The sequence below is a fragment of the Eleutherodactylus coqui genome, unplaced genomic scaffold, assembly GCF_035609145.1.
Source record: "Eleutherodactylus coqui strain aEleCoq1 unplaced genomic scaffold, aEleCoq1.hap1 HAP1_SCAFFOLD_139, whole genome shotgun sequence".
NCBI classification, from domain to species: domain Eukaryota; kingdom Metazoa; phylum Chordata; class Amphibia; order Anura; family Eleutherodactylidae; genus Eleutherodactylus; species Eleutherodactylus coqui.
The window spans coordinates 60,808-86,111 of record NW_027102017.1 but is presented as its reverse complement, the minus strand read 5'-3'; the positions used below and the strand labels follow the sequence as shown (position 1 = coordinate 86,111).

General features: G+C 47.9%; 9 non-coding genes across 9 annotated transcripts; all 9 read left to right on the top strand.

The window, feature by feature from the left end:
- Nucleotides 1-610: 610 nt before the first annotated feature.
- LOC136594255 (U2 spliceosomal RNA) lies at nt 611-801 on the top strand. The gene has a single exon (XR_010788536.1). It is a non-coding gene; the product is annotated as a U2 spliceosomal RNA (small nuclear RNA).
- A 2,623-nt stretch (nt 802-3,424) lies between these two features.
- LOC136594254 (U2 spliceosomal RNA) lies at nt 3,425-3,615 on the top strand. Its single transcript, XR_010788535.1, has one exon. It is a non-coding gene; the product is annotated as a U2 spliceosomal RNA (small nuclear RNA).
- A 2,614-nt stretch (nt 3,616-6,229) lies between these two features.
- On the top strand, nt 6,230-6,420 carry LOC136594253 (U2 spliceosomal RNA). The gene has a single exon (XR_010788534.1). It is a non-coding gene; the product is annotated as a U2 spliceosomal RNA (small nuclear RNA).
- A 2,614-nt stretch (nt 6,421-9,034) lies between these two features.
- LOC136594251 (U2 spliceosomal RNA) lies at nt 9,035-9,225 on the top strand. Its single transcript, XR_010788532.1, has one exon. It is a non-coding gene; the product is annotated as a U2 spliceosomal RNA (small nuclear RNA).
- Nucleotides 9,226-11,853: 2,628 nt separating this feature from the next.
- Nucleotides 11,854-12,044, top strand: LOC136594249 (U2 spliceosomal RNA). Its single transcript, XR_010788531.1, has one exon. It is a non-coding gene; the product is annotated as a U2 spliceosomal RNA (small nuclear RNA).
- A 2,619-nt stretch (nt 12,045-14,663) lies between these two features.
- On the top strand, nt 14,664-14,854 carry LOC136594248 (U2 spliceosomal RNA). Its single transcript, XR_010788530.1, has one exon. It is a non-coding gene; the product is annotated as a U2 spliceosomal RNA (small nuclear RNA).
- A 2,621-nt stretch (nt 14,855-17,475) lies between these two features.
- Nucleotides 17,476-17,666, top strand: LOC136594247 (U2 spliceosomal RNA). The gene has a single exon (XR_010788529.1). It is a non-coding gene; the product is annotated as a U2 spliceosomal RNA (small nuclear RNA).
- Nucleotides 17,667-20,280: 2,614 nt separating this feature from the next.
- LOC136594246 (U2 spliceosomal RNA) lies at nt 20,281-20,471 on the top strand. The gene has a single exon (XR_010788528.1). It is a non-coding gene; the product is annotated as a U2 spliceosomal RNA (small nuclear RNA).
- A 2,618-nt stretch (nt 20,472-23,089) lies between these two features.
- Nucleotides 23,090-23,280, top strand: LOC136594245 (U2 spliceosomal RNA). The gene has a single exon (XR_010788527.1). It is a non-coding gene; the product is annotated as a U2 spliceosomal RNA (small nuclear RNA).
- The last annotated feature ends 2,024 nt before the right edge of the window (nt 23,281-25,304 follow it).

Sequence of the window (25,304 nt, the reverse complement as noted above, 5' to 3'; positions counted from 1 at the left end):
GTATATATAATGTATATATGTAAAAAAAAATATAAAATCTGTAGTTATGTATGTATGTATGTATGGCGGGCGGGCAAAAAAGGCCTGCTGTATGTTTTTAAGTTCTTCGGATGACCATGCCGCTCTAATATTCTCCTTACTAGGGTCTACTAATGCTGGCCCAGGGGAAGGCAATAAAGCCCTATGGGGCCGAAGCCAATTTCCCTTATTTTAGGTTAAAAGTTTCCATCCGTCCCCACTGGAAATGCGGCCGGCCGAAGAGATCCCTCCAACCGACCGACCGACGCACCTTCAGAGACAAACTAGTGCTTGCTTCTAGTGTCATCGCCGGCTTAACCATCCTTTGTAGGGAGCTGACGAGTCCTGCAGTAGCAGCAGCAGCAGGCTCTGCAAGCCTAGGATGCGTGAGCACGGTGCAAGAGGAAGGACTGAGGGTGTGAGGCTGGGCGCGGTTGAGAAGGCGTGGGGCGGGGCTATGGAAAGTTTTAATAGCTCTCCCAGCTGCCTGGGTGCATTGTGGGTGCGCCCAGAGTGCTGGCTGAGCGTGTTGCCTCAAGCCTTGGAAGTGGAGTTGGGCGGGCCGGGCTACAGGTGAAACCCATTTCGGGTTATCGCTTCTCGGCCTTTTGGCTAAGATCAAGTGTAGTATCTGTTCTTATCAGTTTAATATCTGATACGTCCCCTATCTGGGGACCATATATTAAATGGATTTTTAGAACAGGGAGCTGGAAAAAGAGCTTGCTCTGTCCACTCCACGCATTGACCTGGTATTGCAGTACCTCCAGGACCGGTGCACCCCCTTTCCTACAGCAGTTTCCAAAAGCAGAAAAACAAAACCGACGAGCAAGAGGTGCAGCGCAGCTGTGGCGGCGGCTGCTGCTACCACCCAAGCACTTTGATTGACACTCAGCCCGTCTGCTCGCAACATTGTATCCACTGAGCAGCTGCGTCTGCCAGAGTGTGCACAGCACAGGTACAACTGGAAGCAAAACACACACACACACACACACCAGTTCATATGGCAGCCGCACTCTATAGTTCGTACCTACCGCTGCGCTAATAGCCAAGTTGGAAACATCGGGCAGGCACAGCGTATCCTGGCAGCCTGCGTCTGTATGCTCCACGTATTCGGGTCATGGGTGTATGTGCAGGGGGCCCGGAGCCCTAGGGGGCCCATAAAGTCTCTCTTCCCCACATTGTAAACCAATGCTATCAATGACGCTTTATAGTTTGGGGGCCCAGTTCCAGACTTTGTACTGGGGCCCCGCAGCTTCAAGTTACACCTCCGGATCAGGATAATGCTAGGCCATTCCAACCAGCCTGTGTGTGTGACCTGCAGTCGCTGGTAGTCGAAAAGCGGCCGGCCCCGGATGCGCGCTTCAGAGTGGACAGACAGCAGCGGACCCCCAATCACACAGGCCCAAGGCTTGCTATGTAGCACGGAATACCTCATTGGACTGCAGCACTCCACGCGGGCTGAGATACACGCTCCACGTGGGATGGGCAGTATTCGTCCATGAAGATCCAGGCCAACGTTTAGAGATGGAGCAACACTCACTCGGGGAGCAAAGAACTCCAACGAACGGACGCCTACTTTACAAGGATGTATTGCTTTATTCAATGCATGGACACAGAAACAGTTCAACCGCTCGATTACAGACCGCAGTCAATACAGTAAAGAAAGAAATGTGTCTGTTTAATGTAAACTTGCATGGAGCTCGTTTGTCAGCCACTGACTGACTGAATGCTGAAACGTGGTCTGACGTTACATGCACCACCAGGGATAAGGCCTTGCCTATAAGCATTCCCCAGCTGGCAAAAACCGAACCTCCCTGCCTATTCCTCACCATGGAAGAACGGAACCTACCTTTTTTTTAAAAAAAGAAAGCCACAGCAGCAGCCAACTCGATTTTGGTAGGCCGCTGTCTCCCCCTTGTGTGCTGCATAAAAAATGCACTCCACTAAAAATAGCAATGATCCACGAAATAGAGCGTATGGAGAGAATGAGGCTTCCAGATGAGCCGTCAGGCTATGATAAATTGTATCACACCTGGGCGATATGGATAGATGCCCGGAGCTCACCCCTATTTACCAAGTGGTTACAGACAGGGACATGTGAGTAACACGTTTAAACCACAATCGTAAAGAGAAACAACAATTCCGGAGCCCGCCCCCCCCCCCCTTTTTGTTTTATTTTTTCTTTCTCCCGTGTCATAGATACCTACCCCCCCCTTACCCTCCCCTCATTCCCCTGTTTGTAGACCTTATAAAATATCACAGACAAACATGATATAGTTCAACTCGAAATTGATTTATTAAGTTTCATTGTCAAAGTTAATTTTACATTGCTTTGAGATAAGGCAAAAGTTTCCCCCCCTCCATGAAACCAATAAAACCTATATTGAATAAAATAAAAATGATGCAGTTACCGGTAGTTCTGCAGCTTCTTGGTGGAAATAAAGACCATCTCCCGTCTCCCAGCTGCAGCAGAGACTGACTGAAATGGCTGCCAAGCCCGGTATTAATGCTTCTAAATTGATGACATCACAAAGGAGTGACATCGTCAGCCTTCCAAACACCTGGCTCAATTGCATACAGTATGTATGTATGTATGCATGTATGTGAGTGAGTCTATCTATCTATCTATCTATCTATCTATCTATCTATCTATTATTATTATTATGTAGAATATAGATATGGATTATTTCTAAATTACAGATTTTGTAGATATAGATTAAAGATAGATTTAAGATTGTGTGTGTGTGTGTGTGTGTGTGTGTGTGTGTGTGTGTGTGTGTGTGTGTGTGTGTGTGTGTATATATAATGTATATATGTAAAAAAAAATATAAAATCTGTAGTTATGTATGTATGTATGTATGGCGGGCGGGCAAAAAAGGCCTGCTGTATGTTTTTAAGTTCTTCGGATGACCATGCCGCTCTAATATTCTCCTTACTAGGGTCTACTAATGCTGGCCCAGGGGAAGGCAATAAAGCCCTATGGGGCCGAAGCCAATTTCCCTTATTTTAGGTTAAAAGTTTCCATCCGTCCCCACTGGAAATGCGGCCGGCCGAAGAGATCCCTCCAACCGACCGACCGACGCACCTTCAGAGACAAACTAGTGCTTGCTTCTAGTGTCATCGCCGGCTTAACCATCCTTTGTAGGGAGCTGACGAGTCCTGCAGTAGCAGCAGCAGCAGGCTCTGCAAGCCTAGGATGCGTGAGCACGGTGCAAGAGGAAGGACTGAGGGTGTGAGGCTGGGCGCGGTTGAGAAGGCGTGGGGCGGGGCTATGGAAAGTTTTAATAGCTCTCCCAGCTGCCTGGGTGCATTGTGGGTGCGCCCAGAGTGCTGGCTGAGCGTGTTGCCTCAAGCCTTGGAAGTGGAGTTGGGCGGGCCGGGCTACAGGTGAAACCCATTTCGGGTTATCGCTTCTCGGCCTTTTGGCTAAGATCAAGTGTAGTATCTGTTCTTATCAGTTTAATATCTGATACGTCCCCTATCTGGGGACCATATATTAAATGGATTTTTAGAACAGGGAGCTGGAAAAAGAGCTTGCTCTGTCCACTCCACGCATTGACCTGGTATTGCAGTACCTCCAGGACCGGTGCACCCCCTTTCCTACAGCAGTTTCCAAAAGCAGAAAAACAAAACCGACGAGCAAGAGGTGCAGCGCAGCTGTGGCGGCGGCTGCTGCTACCACCCAAGCACTTTGATTGACACTCAGCCCGTCTGCTCGCAACATTGTATCCACTGAGCAGCTGCGTCTGCCAGAGTGTGCACAGCACAGGTACAACTGGAAGCAAAACACACACACACACACACACCAGTTCATATGGCAGCCGCACTCTATAGTTCGTACCTACCGCTGCGCTAATAGCCAAGTTGGAAACATCGGGCAGGCACAGCGTATCCTGGCAGCCTGCGTCTGTATGCTCCACGTATTCGGGTCATGGGTGTATGTGCAGGGGGCCCGGAGCCCTAGGGGGCCCATAAAGTCTCTCTTCCCCACATTGTAAACCAATGCTATCAATGACGCTTTATAGTTTGGGGGCCCAGTTCCAGACTTTGTACTGGGGCCCCGCAGCTTCAAGTTACACCTCCGGATCAGGATAATGCTAGGCCATTCCAACCAGCCTGTGTGTGTGACCTGCAGTCGCTGGTAGTCGAAAAGCGGCCGGCCCCGGATGCGCGCTTCAGAGTGGACAGACAGCAGCGGACCCCCAATCACACAGGCCCAAGGCTTGCTATGTAGCACGGAATACCTCATTGGACTGCAGCACTCCACGCGGGCTGAGATACACGCTCCACGTGGGATGGGCAGTATTCGTCCATGAAGATCCAGGCCAACGTTTAGAGATGGAGCAACACTCGGGGAGCAAAGAACTCCAACGAACGGACGCCTACTTTACAAGGATGTATTGCTTTATTCAATGCATGGACACAGAAACAGTTCAACCGCTCGATTACAGACCGCAGTCAATACAGTAAAGAAAGAAATGTGTCTGTTTAATGTAAACTTGCATGGAGCTCGTTTGTCAGCCACTGACTGACTGAATGCTGAAACGTGGTCTGACGTTACATGCACCACCAGGGATAAGGCCTTGCCTATAAGCATTCCCCAGCTGGCAAAAACCGAACCTCCCTGCCTATTCCTCACCATGGAAGAACGGAACCTACCTTTTTTTTAAAAAAAGAAAGCCACAGCAGCAGCCAACTCGATTTTGGTAGGCCGCTGTCTCCCCCTTGTGTGCTGCATAAAAAATGCACTCCACTAAAAATAGCAATGATCCACGAAATAGAGCGTATGGAGAGAATGAGGCTTCCAGATGAGCCGTCAGGCTATGATAAATTGTATCACACCTGGGCGATATGGATAGATGCCCGGAGCTCACCCCTATTTACCAAGTGGTTACAGACAGGGACATGTGAGTAACACGTTTAAACCACAATCGTAAAGAGAAACAACAATTCCGGAGCCCGCCCCCCCCCCCCTTTTTGTTTTATTTTTTCTTTCTCCCGTGTCATAGATACCTACCCCCCCCTTACCCTCCCCTCATTCCCCTGTTTGTAGACCTTATAAAATATCACAGACAAACATGATATAGTTCAACTCGAAATTGATTTATTAAGTTTCATTGTCAAAGTTAATTTTACATTGCTTTGAGATAAGGCAAAAGTTTCCCCCCCTCCATGAAACCAATAAAACCTATATTGAATAAAATAAAAATGATGCAGTTACCGGTAGTTCTGCAGCTTCTTGGTGGAAATAAAGACCATCTCCCGTCTCCCAGCTGCAGCAGAGACTGACTGAAATGGCTGCCAAGCCCGGTATTAATGCTTCTAAATTGATGACATCACAAAGGAGTGACATCGTCAGCCTTCCAAACACCTGGCTCAATTGCATACAGTATGTATGTATGTATGCATGTATGTGAGTGAGTCTATCTATCTATCTATCTATCTATCTATCTATCTATCTTTATTAATTATGTAGAATATAGATATGGATTATTTCTAAATTACAGATTTTGTAGATATAGATTAAAGATAGATTTAAGATTGTGTGTGTGTGTGTGTGTGTGTGTGTGTGTGTGTGTGTGTGTGTGTGTGTGTGTGTGTGTATATATAATGTATATATGTAAAAAAAAATATAAAATCTGTAGTTATGTATGTATGTATGTATGGCGGGCGGGCAAAAAAGGCCTGCTGTATGTTTTTAAGTTCTTCGGATGACCATGCCGCTCTAATATTCTCCTTACTAGGGTCTACTAATGCTGGCCCAGGGGAAGGCAATAAAGCCCTATGGGGCCGAAGCCAATTTCCCTTATTTTAGGTTAAAAGTTTCCATCCGTCCCCACTGGAAATGCGGCCGGCCGAAGAGATCCCTCCAACCGACCGACCGACGCACCTTCAGAGACAAACTAGTGCTTGCTTCTAGTGTCATCGCCGGCTTAACCATCCTTTGTAGGGAGCTGACGAGTCCTGCAGTAGCAGCAGCAGCAGGCTCTGCAAGCCTAGGATGCGTGAGCACGGTGCAAGAGGAAGGACTGAGGGTGTGAGGCTGGGCGCGGTTGAGAAGGCGTGGGGCGGGGCTATGGAAAGTTTTAATAGCTCTCCCAGCTGCCTGGGTGCATTGTGGGTGCGCCCAGAGTGCTGGCTGAGCGTGTTGCCTCAAGCCTTGGAAGTGGAGTTGGGCGGGCCGGGCTACAGGTGAAACCCATTTCGGGTTATCGCTTCTCGGCCTTTTGGCTAAGATCAAGTGTAGTATCTGTTCTTATCAGTTTAATATCTGATACGTCCCCTATCTGGGGACCATATATTAAATGGATTTTTAGAACAGGGAGCTGGAAAAAGAGCTTGCTCTGTCCACTCCACGCATTGACCTGGTATTGCAGTACCTCCAGGACCGGTGCACCCCCTTTCCTACAGCAGTTTCCAAAAGCAGAAAAACAAAACCGACGAGCAAGAGGTGCAGCGCAGCTGTGGCGGCGGCTGCTGCTACCACCCAAGCACTTTGATTGACACTCAGCCCGTCTGCTCGCAACATTGTATCCACTGAGCAGCTGCGTCTGCCAGAGTGTGCACAGCACAGGTACAACTGGAAGCAAAACACACACACACACACACACCAGTTCATATGGCAGCCGCACTCTATAGTTCGTACCTACCGCTGCGCTAATAGCCAAGTTGGAAACATCGGGCAGGCACAGCGTATCCTGGCAGCCTGCGTCTGTATGCTCCACGTATTCGGGTCATGGGTGTATGTGCAGGGGGCCCGGAGCCCTAGGGGGCCCATAAAGTCTCTCTTCCCCACATTGTAAACCAATGCTATCAATGACGCTTTATAGTTTGGGGGCCCAGTTCCAGACTTTGTACTGGGGCCCCGCAGCTTCAAGTTACACCTCCGGATCAGGATAATGCTAGGCCATTCCAACCAGCCTGTGTGTGTGACCTGCAGTCGCTGGTAGTCGAAAAGCGGCCGGCCCCGGATGCGCGCTTCAGAGTGGACAGACAGCAGCGGACCCCCAATCACACAGGCCCAAGGCTTGCTATGTAGCACGGAATACCTCATTGGACTGCAGCACTCCACGCGGGCTGAGATACACGCTCCACGTGGGATGGGCAGTATTCGTCCATGAAGATCCAGGCCAACGTTTAGAGATGGAGCAACACTCGGGGAGCAAAGAACTCCAACGAACGGACGCCTACTTTACAAGGATGTATTGCTTTATTCAATGCATGGACACAGAAACAGTTCAACCGCTCGATTACAGACCGCAGTCAATACAGTAAAGAAAGAAATGTGTCTGTTTAATGTAAACTTGCATGGAGCTCGTTTGTCAGCCACTGACTGACTGAATGCTGAAACGTGGTCTGACGTTACATGCACCACCAGGGATAAGGCCTTGCCTATAAGCATTCCCCAGCTGGCAAAAACCGAACCTCCCTGCCTATTCCTCACCATGGAAGAACGGAACCTACCTTTTTTTTAAAAAAAGAAAGCCACAGCAGCAGCCAACTCGATTTTGGTAGGCCGCTGTCTCCCCCTTGTGTGCTGCATAAAAAATGCACTCCACTAAAAATAGCAATGATCCACGAAATAGAGCGTATGGAGAGAATGAGGCTTCCAGATGAGCCGTCAGGCTATGATAAATTGTATCACACCTGGGCGATATGGATAGATGCCCGGAGCTCACCCCTATTTACCAAGTGGTTACAGACAGGGACATGTGAGTAACACGTTTAAACCACAATCGTAAAGAGAAACAACAATTCCGGAGCCCGCCCCCCCCCCCCTTTTTGTTTTATTTTTTCTTTCTCCCGTGTCATAGATACCTACCCCCCCCTTACCCTCCCCTCATTCCCCTGTTTGTAGACCTTATAAAATATCACAGACAAACATGATATAGTTCAACTCGAAATTGATTTATTAAGTTTCATTGTCAAAGTTAATTTTACATTGCTTTGAGATAAGGCAAAAGTTTCCCCCCCTCCATGAAACCACCTATATTGAATAAAATAAAAATGATGCAGTTACCGGTAGTTCTGCAGCTTCTTGGTGGAAATAAAGACCATCTCCCGTCTCCCAGCTGCAGCAGAGACTGACTGAAATGGCTGCCAAGCCCGGTATTAATGCTTCTAAATTGATGACATCACAAAGGAGTGACATCGTCAGCCTTCCAAACACCTGGCTCAATTGCATACAGTATGTATGTATGTATGCATGTATGTGAGTGAGTCTATCTATCTATCTATCTATCTATCTATCTATCTATCTATCTTTATTAATTATGTAGAATATAGATATGGATTATTTCTAAATTACAGATTTTGTAGATATAGATTAAAGATAGATTTAAGATTGTGTGTGTGTGTGTGTGTGTGTGTGTGTGTGTGTGTGTGTGTGTGTGTGTGTGTGTGTGTGTATATATAATGTATATATGTAAAAAAAAATATAAAATCTGTAGTTATGTATGTATGTATGTATGGCGGGCGGGCAAAAAAGGCCTGCTGTATGTTTTTAAGTTCTTCGGATGACCATGCCGCTCTAATATTCTCCTTACTAGGGTCTACTAATGCTGGCCCAGGGGAAGGCAATAAAGCCCTATGGGGCCGAAGCCAATTTCCCTTATTTTAGGTTAAAAGTTTCCATCCGTCCCCACTGGAAATGCGGCCGGCCGAAGAGATCCCTCCAACCGACCGACCGACGCACCTTCAGAGACAAACTAGTGCTTGCTTCTAGTGTCATCGCCGGCTTAACCATCCTTTGTAGGGAGCTGACGAGTCCTGCAGTAGCAGCAGCAGCAGGCTCTGCAAGCCTAGGATGCGTGAGCACGGTGCAAGAGGAAGGACTGAGGGTGTGAGGCTGGGCGCGGTTGAGAAGGCGTGGGGCGGGGCTATGGAAAGTTTTAATAGCTCTCCCAGCTGCCTGGGTGCATTGTGGGTGCGCCCAGAGTGCTGGCTGAGCGTGTTGCCTCAAGCCTTGGAAGTGGAGTTGGGCGGGCCGGGCTACAGGTGAAACCCATTTCGGGTTATCGCTTCTCGGCCTTTTGGCTAAGATCAAGTGTAGTATCTGTTCTTATCAGTTTAATATCTGATACGTCCCCTATCTGGGGACCATATATTAAATGGATTTTTAGAACAGGGAGCTGGAAAAAGAGCTTGCTCTGTCCACTCCACGCATTGACCTGGTATTGCAGTACCTCCAGGACCGGTGCACCCCCTTTCCTACAGCAGTTTCCAAAAGCAGAAAAACAAAACCGACGAGCAAGAGGTGCAGCGCAGCTGTGGCGGCGGCTGCTGCTACCACCCAAGCACTTTGATTGACACTCAGCCCGTCTGCTCGCAACATTGTATCCACTGAGCAGCTGCGTCTGCCAGAGTGTGCACAGCACAGGTACAACTGGAAGCAAAACACACACACACACACACACCAGTTCATATGGCAGCCGCACTCTATAGTTCGTACCTACCGCTGCGCTAATAGCCAAGTTGGAAACATCGGGCAGGCACAGCGTATCCTGGCAGCCTGCGTCTGTATGCTCCACGTATTCGGGTCATGGGTGTATGTGCAGGGGGCCCGGAGCCCTAGGGGGCCCATAAAGTCTCTCTTCCCCACATTGTAAACCAATGCTATCAATGACGCTTTATAGTTTGGGGGCCCAGTTCCAGACTTTGTACTGGGGCCCCGCAGCTTCAAGTTACACCTCCGGATCAGGATAATGCTAGGCCATTCCAACCAGCCTGTGTGTGTGACCTGCAGTCGCTGGTAGTCGAAAAGCGGCCGGCCCCGGATGCGCGCTTCAGAGTGGACAGACAGCAGCGGACCCCCAATCACACAGGCCCAAGGCTTGCTATGTAGCACGGAATACCTCATTGGACTGCAGCACTCCACGCGGGCTGAGATACACGCTCCACGTGGGATGGGCAGTATTCGTCCATGAAGATCCAGGCCAACGTTTAGAGATGGAGCAACACTCGGGGAGCAAAGAACTCCAACGAACGGACGCCTACTTTACAAGGATGTATTGCTTTATTCAATGCATGGACACAGAAACAGTTCAACCGCTCGATTACAGACCGCAGTCAATACAGTAAAGAAAGAAATGTGTCTGTTTAATGTAAACTTGCATGGAGCTCGTTTGTCAGCCACTGACTGACTGAATGCTGAAACGTGGTCTGACGTTACATGCACCACCAGGGATAAGGCCTTGCCTATAAGCATTCCCCAGCTGGCAAAAACCGAACCTCCCTGCCTATTCCTCACCATGGAAGAACGGAACCTACCTTTTTTTTAAAAAAAGAAAGCCACAGCAGCAGCCAACTCGATTTTGGTAGGCCGCTGTCTCCCCCTTGTGTGCTGCATAAAAAATGCACTCCACTAAAAATAGCAATGATCCACGAAATAGAGCGTATGGAGAGAATGAGGCTTCCAGATGAGCCGTCAGGCTATGATAAATTGTATCACACCTGGGCGATATGGATAGATGCCCGGAGCTCACCCCTATTTACCAAGTGGTTACAGACAGGGACATGTGAGTAACACGTTTAAACCACAATCGTAAAGAGAAACAACAATTCCGGAGCCCGCCCCCCCCCCCCCTTTTTGTTTTATTTTTTCTTTCTCCCGTGTCATAGATACCTACCCCCCCCTTACCCTCCCCTCATTCCCCTGTTTGTAGACCTTATAAAATATCACAGACAAACATGATATAGTTCAACTCGAAATTGATTTATTAAGTTTCATTGTCAAAGTTAATTTTACATTGCTTTGAGATAAGGCAAAAGTTTCCCCCCCTCCATGAAACCAATAAAACCTATATTGAATAAAATAAAAATGATGCAGTTACCGGTAGTTCTGCAGCTTCTTGGTGGAAATAAAGACCATCTCCCGTCTCCCAGCTGCAGCAGAGACTGACTGAAATGGCTGCCAAGCCCGGTATTAATGCTTCTAAATTGATGACATCACAAAGGAGTGACATCGTCAGCCTTCCAAACACCTGGCTCAATTGCATACAGTATGTATGTATGTATGCATGTATGTGAGTGAGTCTATCTATCTATCTATCTATCTATCTATCTATCTATCTATCTTTATTAATTATGTAGAATATAGATATGGATTATTTCTAAATTACAGATTTTGTAGATATAGATTAAAGATAGATTTAAGATTGTGTGTGTGTGTGTGTGTGTGTGTGTGTGTGTGTGTGTGTGTGTGTGTGTGTGTGTGTGTGTGTATATATAATGTATATATGTAAAAAAAAATATAAAATCTGTAGTTATGTATGTATGTATGTATGGCGGGCGGGCAAAAAAGGCCTGCTGTATGTTTTTAAGTTAAGTTCTTCGGATGACCATGCCGCTCTAATATTCTCCTTACTAGGGTCTACTAATGCTGGCCCAGGGGAAGGCAATAAAGCCCTATGGGGCCGAAGCCAATTTCCCTTATTTTAGGTTAAAAGTTTCCATCCGTCCCCACTGGAAATGCGGCCGGCCGAAGAGATCCCTCCAACCGACCGACCGACGCACCTTCAGAGACAAACTAGTGCTTGCTTCTAGTGTCATCGCCGGCTTAACCATCCTTTGTAGGGAGCTGACGAGTCCTGCAGTAGCAGCAGCAGCAGGCTCTGCAAGCCTAGGATGCGTGAGCACGGTGCAAGAGGAAGGACTGAGGGTGTGAGGCTGGGCGCGGTTGAGAAGGCGTGGGGCGGGGCTATGGAAAGTTTTAATAGCTCTCCCAGCTGCCTGGGTGCATTGTGGGTGCGCCCAGAGTGCTGGCTGAGCGTGTTGCCTCAAGCCTTGGAAGTGGAGTTGGGCGGGCCGGGCTACAGGTGAAACCCATTTCGGGTTATCGCTTCTCGGCCTTTTGGCTAAGATCAAGTGTAGTATCTGTTCTTATCAGTTTAATATCTGATACGTCCCCTATCTGGGGACCATATATTAAATGGATTTTTAGAACAGGGAGCTGGAAAAAGAGCTTGCTCTGTCCACTCCACGCATTGACCTGGTATTGCAGTACCTCCAGGACCGGTGCACCCCCTTTCCTACAGCAGTTTCCAAAAGCAGAAAAACAAAACCGACGAGCAAGAGGTGCAGCGCAGCTGTGGCGGCGGCTGCTGCTACCACCCAAGCACTTTGATTGACACTCAGCCCGTCTGCTCGCAACATTGTATCCACTGAGCAGCTGCGTCTGCCAGAGTGTGCACAGCACAGGTACAACTGGAAGCAAAACACACACACACACACACACCAGTTCATATGGCAGCCGCACTCTATAGTTCGTACCTACCGCTGCGCTAATAGCCAAGTTGGAAACATCGGGCAGGCACAGCGTATCCTGGCAGCCTGCGTCTGTATGCTCCACGTATTCGGGTCATGGGTGTATGTGCAGGGGGCCCGGAGCCCTAGGGGGCCCATAAAGTCTCTCTTCCCCACATTGTAAACCAATGCTATCAATGACGCTTTATAGTTTGGGGGCCCAGTTCCAGACTTTGTACTGGGGCCCCGCAGCTTCAAGTTACACCTCCGGATCAGGATAATGCTAGGCCATTCCAACCAGCCTGTGTGTGTGACCTGCAGTCGCTGGTAGTCGAAAAGCGGCCGGCCCCGGATGCGCGCTTCAGAGTGGACAGACAGCAGCGGACCCCCAATCACACAGGCCCAAGGCTTGCTATGTAGCACGGAATACCTCATTGGACTGCAGCACTCCACGCGGGCTGAGATACACGCTCCACGTGGGATGGGCAGTATTCGTCCATGAAGATCCAGGCCAACGTTTAGAGATGGAGCAACACTCGGGGAGCAAAGAACTCCAACGAACGGACGCCTACTTTACAAGGATGTATTGCTTTATTCAATGCATGGACACAGAAACAGTTCAACCGCTCGATTACAGACCGCAGTCAATACAGTAAAGAAAGAAATGTGTCTGTTTAATGTAAACTTGCATGGAGCTCGTTTGTCAGCCACTGACTGACTGAATGCTGAAACGTGGTCTGACGTTACATGCACCACCAGGGATAAGGCCTTGCCTATAAGCATTCCCCAGCTGGCAAAAACCGAACCTCCCTGCCTATTCCTCACCATGGAAGAACGGAACCTACCTTTTTTTTAAAAAAAGAAAGCCACAGCAGCAGCCAACTCGATTTTGGTAGGCCGCTGTCTCCCCCTTGTGTGCTGCATAAAAAATGCACTCCACTAAAAATAGCAATGATCCACGAAATAGAGCGTATGGAGAGAATGAGGCTTCCAGATGAGCCGTCAGGCTATGATAAATTGTATCACACCTGGGCGATATGGATAGATGCCCGGAGCTCACCCCTATTTACCAAGTGGTTACAGACAGGGACATGTGAGTAACACGTTTAAACCACAATCGTAAAGAGAAACAACAATTCCGGAGCCCGCCCCCCCCCCCCCTTTTTGTTTTATTTTTTCTTTCTCCCGTGTCATAGATACCTACCCCCCCCTTACCCTCCCCTCATTCCCCTGTTTGTAGACCTTATAAAATATCACAGACAAACATGATATAGTTCAACTCGAAATTGATTTATTAAGTTTCATTGTCAAAGTTAATTTTACATTGCTTTGAGATAAGGCAAAAGTTTCCCCCCCTCCATGAAACCAATAAAACCTATATTGAATAAAATAAAAATGATGCAGTTACCGGTAGTTCTGCAGCTTCTTGGTGGAAATAAAGACCATCTCCCGTCTCCCAGCTGCAGCAGAGACTGACTGAAATGGCTGCCAAGCCCGGTATTAATGCTTCTAAATTGATGACATCACAAAGGAGTGACATCGTCAGCCTTCCAAACACCTGGCTCAATTGCATACAGTATGTATGTATGTATGCATGTATGTGAGTGAGTCTATCTATCTATCTATCTATCTATCTATCTATCTATCTATTATTAATTATGTAGAATATAGATATGGATTATTTCTAAATTACAGATTTTGTAGATATAGATTAAAGATAGATTTAAGATTGTGTGTGTGTGTGTGTGTGTGTGTGTGTGTGTGTGTGTGTGTGTGTGTGTGTGTGTGTGTGTATATATAATGTATATATGTAAAAAAAAATATAAAATCTGTAGTTATGTATGTATGTATGTATGGCGGGCGGGCAAAAAAGGCCTGCTGTATGTTTTTAAGTTCTTCGGATGACCATGCCGCTCTAATATTCTCCTTACTAGGGTCTACTAATGCTGGCCCAGGGGAAGGCAATAAAGCCCTATGGGGCCGAAGCCAATTTCCCTTATTTTAGGTTAAAAGTTTCCATCCGTCCCCACTGGAAATGCGGCCGGCCGAAGAGATCCCTCCAACCGATCCGACCGACGCACCTTCAGAGACAAACTAGTGCTTGCTTCTAGTGTCATCGCCGGCTTAACCATCCTTTGTAGGGAGCTGACGAGTCCTGCAGTAGCAGCAGCAGCAGGCTCTGCAAGCCTAGGATGCGTGAGCACGGTGCAAGAGGAAGGACTGAGGGTGTGAGGCTGGGCGCGGTTGAGAAGGCGTGGGGCGGGGCTATGGAAAGTTTTAATAGCTCTCCCAGCTGCCTGGGTGCATTGTGGGTGCGCCCAGAGTGCTGGCTGAGCGTGTTGCCTCAAGCCTTGGAAGTGGAGTTGGGCGGGCCGGGCTACAGGTGAAACCCATTTCGGGTTATCGCTTCTCGGCCTTTTGGCTAAGATCAAGTGTAGTATCTGTTCTTATCAGTTTAATATCTGATACGTCCCCTATCTGGGGACCATATATTAAATGGATTTTTAGAACAGGGAGCTGGAAAAAGAGCTTGCTCTGTCCACTCCACGCATTGACCTGGTATTGCAGTACCTCCAGGACCGGTGCACCCCCTTTCCTACAGCAGTTTCCAAAAGCAGAAAAACAAAACCGACGAGCAAGAGGTGCAGCGCAGCTGTGGCGGCGGCTGCTGCTACCACCCAAGCACTTTGATTGACACTCAGCCCGTCTGCTCGCAACATTGTATCCACTGAGCAGCTGCGTCTGCCAGAGTGTGCACAGCACAGGTACAACTGGAAGCAAAACACACACACACACACACACCAGTTCATATGGCAGCCGCACTCTATAGTTCGTACCTACCGCTGCGCTAATAGCCAAGTTGGAAACATCGGGCAGGCACAGCGTATCCTGGCAGCCTGCGTCTGTATGCTCCACGTATTCGGGTCATGGGTGTATGTGCAGGGGGCCCGGAGCCCTAGGGGGCCCATAAAGTCTCTCTTCCCCACATTGTAAACCAATGCTATCAATGACGCTTTATAGTTTGGGGGCCCAGTTCCAGACTTTGTACTGGGGCCCCGCAGCTTCAAGTTACACCTCCGGATCAGGATAATGCTAGGCCATTCCAACCAGCCTGTGTGTGTGACCTGCAGTCGCTGGTAGTCGAAAAGCGGCCGGCCCCGGATGCGCGCTTCAGAGTGGACAGACAGCAGCGGACCCCCAATCACACAGGCCCAAGGCTTGCTATGTAGCACGGAATACCTCATTGGACTGCAGCACTCCACGCGGGCTGAGATACACGCTCCACGTGGGATGGGCAGTATTCGTCCATGAAGATCCAGGCCAACGTTTAGAGATGGAGCAACACTCGGGGAGCAAAGAACTCCAACGAACGGACGCCTACTTTACAAGGATGTATTGCTTTATTCAATGCATGGACACAGAAACAGTTCAACCGCTCGATTACAGACCGCAGTCAATACAGTAAAGAAAGAAATGTGTCTGTTTAATGTAAACTTGCATGGAGCTCGTTTGTCAGCCACTGACTGACTGAATGCTGTGAAACGTGGTCTGACGTTACATGCACCACCAGGGATAAGGCCTTGCCTATAAGCATTCCCCAGCTGGCAAAAACCGAACCTCCCTGCCTATTCCTCACCATGGAAGAACGGAACCTACCTTTTTTTTAAAAAAAGAAAGCCACAGCAGCAGCCAACTCGATTTTGGTAGGCCGCTGTCTCCCCCTTGTGTGCTGCATAAAAAATGCACTCCACTAAAAATAGCAATGATCCACGAAATAGAGCGTATGGAGAGAATGAGGCTTCCAGATGAGCCGTCAGGCTATGATAAATTGTATCACACCTGGGCGATATGGATAGATGCCCGGAGCTCACCCCTATTTACCAAGTGGTTACAGACAGGGACATGTGAGTAACACGTTTAAACCACAATCGTAAAGAGAAACAACAATTCCGGAGCCCGCCCCCCCCCCCCCTTTTTGTTTTATTTTTTCTTTCTCCCGTGTCATAGATACCTACCCCCCCCTTACCCTCCCCTCATTCCCCTGTTTGTAGACCTTATAAAATATCACAGACAAACATGATATAGTTCAACTCGAAATTGATTTATTAAGTTTCATTGTCAAAGTTAATTTTACATTGCTTTGAGATAAGGCAAAAGTTTCCCCCCCTCCATGAAACCAATAAAACCTATATTGAATAAAATAAAAATGATGCAGTTACCGGTAGTTCTGCAGCTTCTTGGTGGAAATAAAGACCATCTCCCGTCTCCCAGCTGCAGCAGAGACTGACTGAAATGGCTGCCAAGCCCGGTATTAATGCTTCTAAATTGATGACATCACAAAGGAGTGACATCGTCAGCCTTCCAAACACCTGGCTCAATTGCATACAGTATGTATGTATGTATGCATGTATGTGAGTGAGTCTATCTATCTATCTATCTATCTATCTATCTATCTATCTTTATTAATTATGTAGAATATAGATATGGATTATTTCTAAATTACAGATTTTGTAGATATAGATTAAAGATAGATTTAAGATTGTGTGTGTGTGTGTGTGTGTGTGTGTGTGTGTGTGTGTGTGTGTGTGTGTGTGTGTGTGTGTGTATATATAATGTATATATGTAAAAAAAAATATAAAATCTGTAGTTATGTATGTATGTATGTATGGCGGGCGGGCAAAAAAGGCCTGCTGTATGTTTTTAAGTTCTTCGGATGACCATGCCGCTCTAATATTCTCCTTACTAGGGTCTACTAATGCTGGCCCAGGGGAAGGCAATAAAGCCCTATGGGGCCGAAGCCAATTTCCCTTATTTTAGGTTAAAAGTTTCCATCCGTCCCCACTGGAAATGCGGCCGGCCGAAGAGATCCCTCCAACCGACCGACCGACGCACCTTCAGAGACAAACTAGTGCTTGCTTCTAGTGTCATCGCCGGCTTAACCATCCTTTGTAGGGAGCTGACGAGTCCTGCAGTAGCAGCAGCAGCAGGCTCTGCAAGCCTAGGATGCGTGAGCACGGTGCAAGAGGAAGGACTGAGGGTGTGAGGCTGGGCGCGGTTGAGAAGGCGTGGGGCGGGGCTATGGAAAGTTTTAATAGCTCTCCCAGCTGCCTGGGTGCATTGTGGGTGCGCCCAGAGTGCTGGCTGAGCGTGTTGCCTCAAGCCTTGGAAGTGGAGTTGGGCGGGCCGGGCTACAGGTGAAACCCATTTCGGGTTATCGCTTCTCGGCCTTTTGGCTAAGATCAAGTGTAGTATCTGTTCTTATCAGTTTAATATCTGATACGTCCCCTATCTGGGGACCATATATTAAATGGATTTTTAGAACAGGGAGCTGGAAAAAGAGCTTGCTCTGTCCACTCCACGCATTGACCTGGTATTGCAGTACCTCCAGGACCGGTGCACCCCCTTTCCTACAGCAGTTTCCAAAAGCAGAAAAACAAAACCGACGAGCAAGAGGTGCAGCGCAGCTGTGGCGGCGGCTGCTGCTACCACCCAAGCACTTTGATTGACACTCAGCCCGTCTGCTCGCAACATTGTATCCACTGAGCAGCTGCGTCTGCCAGAGTGTGCACAGCACAGGTACAACTGGAAGCAAAACACACACACACACACACACCAGTTCATATGGCAGCCGCACTCTATAGTTCGTACCTACCGCTGCGCTAATAGCCAAGTTGGAAACATCGGGCAGGCACAGCGTATCCTGGCAGCCTGCGTCTGTATGCTCCACGTATTCGGGTCATGGGTGTATGTGCAGGGGGCCCGGAGCCCTAGGGGGCCCATAAAGTCTCTCTTCCCCACATTGTAAACCAATGCTATCAATGACGCTTTATAGTTTGGGGGCCCAGTTCCAGACTTTGTACTGGGGCCCCGCAGCTTCAAGTTACACCTCCGGATCAGGATAATGCTAGGCCATTCCAACCAGCCTGTGTGTGTGACCTGCAGTCGCTGGTAGTCGAAAAGCGGCCGGCCCCGGATGCGCGCTTCAGAGTGGACAGACAGCAGCGGACCCCCAATCACACAGGCCCAAGGCTTGCTATGTAGCACGGAATACCTCATTGGACTGCAGCACTCCACGCGGGCTGAGATACACGCTCCACGTGGGATGGGCAGTATTCGTCCATGAAGATCCAGGCCAACGTTTAGAGATGGAGCAACACTCGGGGAGCAAAGAACTCCAACGAACGGACGCCTACTTTACAAGGATGTATTGCTTTATTCAATGCATGGACACAGAAACAGTTCAACCGCTCGATTACAGACCGCAGTCAATACAGTAAAGAAAGAAATGTGTCTGTTTAATGTAAACTTGCATGGAGCTCGTTTGTCAGCCACTGACTGACTGAATGCTGAAACGTGGTCTGACGTTACATGCACCACCAGGGATAAGGCCTTGCCTATAAGCATTCCCCAGCTGGCAAAAACCGAACCTCCCTGCCTATTCCTCACCATGGAAGAACGGAACCTACCTTTTTTTTAAAAAAAGAAAGCCACAGCAGCAGCCAACTCGATTTTGGTAGGCCGCTGTCTCCCCCTTGTGTGCTGCATAAAAAATGCACTCCACTAAAAATAGCAATGATCCACGAAATAGAGCGTATGGAGAGAATGAGGCTTCCAGATGAGCCGTCAGGCTATGATAAATTGTATCACACCTGGGCGATATGGATAGATGCCCGGAGCTCACCCCTATTTACCAAGTGGTTACAGACAGGGACATGTGAGTAACACGTTTAAACCACAATCGTAAAGAGAAACAACAATTCCGGAGCCCGCCCCCCCCCCCCTTTTTGTTTTATTTTTTCTTTCTCCCGTGTCATAGATACCTACCCCCCCCTTACCCTCCCCTCATTCCCCTGTTTGTAGACCTTATAAAATATCACAGACAAACATGATATAGTTCAACTCGAAATTGATTTATTAAGTTTCATTGTCAAAGTTAATTTTACATTGCTTTGAGATAAGGCAAAAGTTTCCCCCCCTCCATGAAACCAATAAAACCTATATTGAATAAAATAAAAATGATGCAGTTACCGGTAGTTCTGCAGCTTCTTGGTGGAAATAAAGACCATCTCCCGTCTCCCAGCTGCAGCAGAGACTGACTGAAATGGCTGCCAAGCCCGGTATTAATGCTTCTAAATTGATGACATCACAAAGGAGTGACATCGTCAGCCTTCCAAACACCTGGCTCAATTGCATACAGTATGTATGTATGTATGCATGTATGTGAGTGAGTCTATCTATCTATCTATCTATCTATCTATCTATCTATCTTTATTAATTATGTAGAATATAGATATGGATTATTTCTAAATTACAGATTTTGTAGATATAGATTAAAGATAGATTTAAGATTGTGTGTGTGTGTGTGTGTGTGTGTGTGTGTGTGTGTGTGTGTGTGTGTGTGTGTGTGTGTATATATAATGTATATATGTAAAAAAAAATATAAAATCTGTAGTTATGTATGTATGTATGTATGGCGGGCGGGCAAAAAAGGCCTGCTGTATGTTTTTAAGTTCTTCGGATGACCATGCCGCTCTAATATTCTCCTTACTAGGGTCTACTAATGCTGGCCCAGGGGAAGGCAATAAAGCCCTATGGGGCCGAAGCCAATTTCCCTTATTTTAGGTTAAAAGTTTCCATCCGTCCCCACTGGAAATGCGGCCGGCCGAAGAGATCCCTCCAACCGACCGACCGACGCACCTTCAGAGACAAACTAGTGCTTGCTTCTAGTGTCATCGCCGGCTTAACCATCCTTTGTAGGGAGCTGACGAGTCCTGCAGTAGCAGCAGCAGCAGGCTCTGCAAGCCTAGGATGCGTGAGCACGGTGCAAGAGGAAGGACTGAGGGTGTGAGGCTGGGCGCGGTTGAGAAGGCGTGGGGCGGGGCTATGGAAAGTTTTAATAGCTCTCCCAGCTGCCTGGGTGCATTGTGGGTGCGCCCAGAGTGCTGGCTGAGCGTGTTGCCTCAAGCCTTGGAAGTGGAGTTGGGCGGGCCGGGCTACAGGTGAAACCCATTTCGGGTTATCGCTTCTCGGCCTTTTGGCTAAGATCAAGTGTAGTATCTGTTCTTATCAGTTTAATATCTGATACGTCCCCTATCTGGGGACCATATATTAAATGGATTTTTAGAACAGGGAGCTGGAAAAAGAGCTTGCTCTGTCCACTCCACGCATTGACCTGGTATTGCAGTACCTCCAGGACCGGTGCACCCCCTTTCCTACAGCAGTTTCCAAAAGCAGAAAAACAAAACCGACGAGCAAGAGGTGCAGCGCAGCTGTGGCGGCGGCTGCTGCTACCACCCAAGCACTTTGATTGACACTCAGCCCGTCTGCTCGCAACATTGTATCCACTGAGCAGCTGCGTCTGCCAGAGTGTGCACAGCACAGGTACAACTGGAAGCAAAACACACACACACACACACACCAGTTCATATGGCAGCCGCACTCTATAGTTCGTACCTACCGCTGCGCTAATAGCCAAGTTGGAAACATCGGGCAGGCACAGCGTATCCTGGCAGCCTGCGTCTGTATGCTCCACGTATTCGGGTCATGGGTGTATGTGCAGGGGGCCCGGAGCCCTAGGGGGCCCATAAAGTCTCTCTTCCCCACATTGTAAACCAATGCTATCAATGACGCTTTATAGTTTGGGGGCCCAGTTCCAGACTTTGTACTGGGGCCCCGCAGCTTCAAGTTACACCTCCGGATCAGGATAATGCTAGGCCATTCCAACCAGCCTGTGTGTGTGACCTGCAGTCGCTGGTAGTCGAAAAGCGGCCGGCCCCGGATGCGCGCTTCAGAGTGGACAGACAGCAGCGGACCCCCAATCACACAGGCCCAAGGCTTGCTATGTAGCACGGAATACCTCATTGGACTGCAGCACTCCACGCGGGCTGAGATACACGCTCCACGTGGGATGGGCAGTATTCGTCCATGAAGATCCAGGCCAACGTTTATTAGAGATGGAGCAACACTCGGGGAGCAAAGAACTCCAACGAACGGACGCCTATTTACAAGGATGTATTGCTTTATTCAATGCATGGACACAGAAACAGTTCAACCGCTCGATTACAGACCGCAGTCAATACAGTAAAGAAAGAAATGTGTCTGTTTAATGTAAACTTGCATGGAGCTCGTTTGTCAGCCACTGACTGACTGAATGCTGAAACGTGGTCTGACGTTACATGCACCACCAGGGATAAGGCCTTGCCTATAAGCATTCCCCAGCTGGCAAAAACCGAACCTCCCTGCCTATTCCTCACCATGGAAGAACGGAACCTACCTTTTTTTTAAAAAAAGAAAGCCACAGCAGCAGCCAACTCGATTTTGGTAGGCCGCTGTCTCCCCCTTGTGTGCTGCATAAAAAATGCACTCCACTAAAAATAGCAATGATCCACGAAATAGAGCGTATGGAGAGAATGAGGCTTCCAGATGAGCCGTCAGGCTATGATAAATTGTATCACACCTGGGCGATATGGATAGATGCCCGGAGCTCACCCCTATTTACCAAGTGGTTACAGACAGGGACATGTGAGTAACACGTTTAAACCACAATCGTAAAGAGAAACAACAATTCCGGAGCCCGCCCCCCCCCCCCCTTTTTGTTTTATTTTTTCTTTCTCCCGTGTCATAGATACCTACCCCCCCCTTACCCTCCCCTCATTCCCCTGTTTGTAGACCTTATAAAATATCACAGACAAACATGATATAGTTCAACTCGAAATTGATTTATTAAGTTTCATTGTCAAAGTTAATTTTACATTGCTTTGAGATAAGGCAAAAGTTTCCCCCCCTCCATGAAACCAATAAAACCTATATTGAATAAAATAAAAATGATGCAGTTACCGGTAGTTCTGCAGCTTCTTGGTGGAAATAAAGACCATCTCCCGTCTCCCAGCTGCAGCAGAGACTGACTGAAATGGCTGCCAAGCCCGGTATTAATGCTTCTAAATTGATGACATCACAAAGGAGTGACATCGTCAGCCTTCCAAACACCTGGCTCAATTGCATACAGTATGTATGTATGTATGCATGTATGTGAGTGAGTCTATCTATCTATCTATCTATCTATCTATCTATCTATCTATTATTAATTATGTAGAATATAGATATGGATTATTTCTAAATTACAGATTTTGTAGATATAGATTAAAGATAGATTTAAGATTGTGTGTGTGTGTGTGTGTGTGTGTGTGTGTGTGTGTGTGTGTGTGTGTGTGTGTGTGTGTATATATAATGTATATATGTAAAAAAAAATATAAAATCTGTAGTTATGTATGTATGTATGTATGGCGGGCGGGCAAAAAAGGCCTGCTGTATGTTTTTAAGTTCTTCGGATGACCATGCCGCTCTAATATTCTCCTTACTAGGGTCTACTAATGCTGGCCCAGGGGAAGGCAATAAAGCCCTATGGGGCCGAAGCCAATTTCCCTTATTTTAGGTTAAAAGTTTCCATCCGTCCCCACTGGAAATGCGGCCGGCCGAAGAGATCCCTCCAACCGACCGACCGACGCACCTTCAGAGACAAACTAGTGCTTGCTTCTAGTGTCATCGCCGGCTTAACCATCCTTTGTAGGGAGCTGACGAGTCCTGCAGTAGCAGCAGCAGCAGGCTCTGCAAGCCTAGGATGCGTGAGCACGGTGCAAGAGGAAGGACTGAGGGTGTGAGGCTGGGCGCGGTTGAGAAGGCGTGGGGCGGGGCTATGGAAAGTTTTAATAGCTCTCCCAGCTGCCTGGGTGCATTGTGGGTGCGCCCAGAGTGCTGGCTGAGCGTGTTGCCTCAAGCCTTGGAAGTGGAGTTGGGCGGGCCGGGCTACAGGTGAAACCCATTTCGGGTTATCGCTTCTCGGCCTTTTGGCTAAGATCAAGTGTAGTATCTGTTCTTATCAGTTTAATATCTGATACGTCCCCTATCTGGGGACCATATATTAAATGGATTTTTAGAACAGGGAGCTGGAAAAAGAGCTTGCTCTGTCCACTCCACGCATTGACCTGGTATTGCAGTACCTCCAGGACCGGTGCACCCCCTTTCCTACAGCAGTTTCCAAAAGCAGAAAAACAAAACCGACGAGCAAGAGGTGCAGCGCAGCTGTGGCGGCGGCTGCTGCTACCACCCAAGCACTTTGATTGACACTCAGCCCGTCTGCTCGCAACATTGTATCCACTGAGCAGCTGCGTCTGCCAGAGTGTGCACAGCACAGGTACAACTGGAAGCAAAACACACACACACACACACACCAGTTCATATGGCAGCCGCACTCTATAGTTCGTACCTACCGCTGCGCTAATAGCCAAGTTGGAAACATCGGGCAGGCACAGCGTATCCTGGCAGCCTGCGTCTGTATGCTCCACGTATTCGGGTCATGGGTGTATGTGCAGGGGGCCCGGAGCCCTAGGGGGCCCATAAAGTCTCTCTTCCCCACATTGTAAACCAATGCTATCAATGACGCTTTATAGTTTGGGGGCCCAGTTCCAGACTTTGTACTGGGGCCCCGCAGCTTCAAGTTACACCTCCGGATCAGGATAATGCTAGGCCATTCCAACCAGCCTGTGTGTGTGACCTGCAGTCGCTGGTAGTCGAAAAGCGGCCGGCCCCGGATGCGCGCTTCAGAGTGGACAGACAGCAGCGGACCCCCAATCACACAGGCCCAAGGCTTGCTATGTAGCACGGAATACCTCATTGGACTGCAGCACTCCACGCGGGCTGAGATACACGCTCCACGTGGGATGGGCAGTATTCGTCCATGAAGATCCAGGCCAACGTTTAGAGATGGAGCAACACTCGGGGAGCAAAGAACTCCAACGAACGGACGCCTACTTTACAAGGATGTATTGCTTTATTCAATGCATGGACACAGAAACAGTTCAACCGCTCGATTACAGACCGCAGTCAATACAGTAAAGAAAGAAATGTGTCTGTTTAATGTAAACTTGCATGGAGCTCGTTTGTCAGCCACTGACTGACTGAATGCTGAAACGTGGTCTGACGTTACATGCACCACCAGGGATAAGGCCTTGCCTATAAGCATTCCCCAGCTGGCAAAAACCGAACCTCCCTGCCTATTCCTCACCATGGAAGAACGGAACCTACCTTTTTTTTAAAAAAAGAAAGCCACAGCAGCAGCCAACTCGATTTTGGTAGGCCGCTGTCTCCCCCTTGTGTGCTGCATAAAAAATGCACTCCACTAAAAATAGCAATGATCCACGAAATAGAGCGTATGGAGAGAATGAGGCTTCCAGATGAGCCGTCAGGCTATGATAAATTGTATCACACCTGGGCGATATGGATAGATGCCCGGAGCTCACCCCTATTTACCAAGTGGTTACAGACAGGGACATGTGAGTAACACGTTTAAACCACAATCGTAAAGAGAAACAACAATTCCGGAGCCCGCCCCCCCCCCCCTTTTTGTTTTATTTTTTCTTTCTCCCGTGTCATAGATACCTACCCCCCCCTTACCCTCCCCTCATTCCCCTGTTTGTAGACCTTATAAAATATCACAGACAAACATGATATAGTTCAACTCGAAATTGATTTATTAAGTTTCATTGTCAAAGTTAATTTTACATTGCTTTGAGATAAGGCAAAAGTTTCCCCCCCTCCATGAAACCAATAAAACCTATATTGAATAAAATAAAAATGATGCAGTTACCGGTAGTTCTGCAGCTTCTTGGTGGAAATAAAGACCATCTCCCGTCTCCCAGCTGCAGCAGAGACTGACTGAAATGGCTGCCAAGCCCGGTATTAATGCTTCTAAATTGATGACATCACAAAGGAGTGACATCGTCAGCCTTCCAAACACCTGGCTCAATTGCATACAGTATGTATGTATGTATGCATGTATGTGAGTGAGTCTATCTATCTATCTATCTATCTATCTATCTATCTTTATTAATTATGTAGAATATAGATATGGATTATTTCTAAATTACAGATTTTGTAGATATAGATTAAAGATAGATTTAAGATTGTGTGTGTGTGTGTGTGTGTGTGTGTGTGTGTGTGTGTGTGTGTGTATATATAATGTATATATGTAAAAAAAAATATAAAAT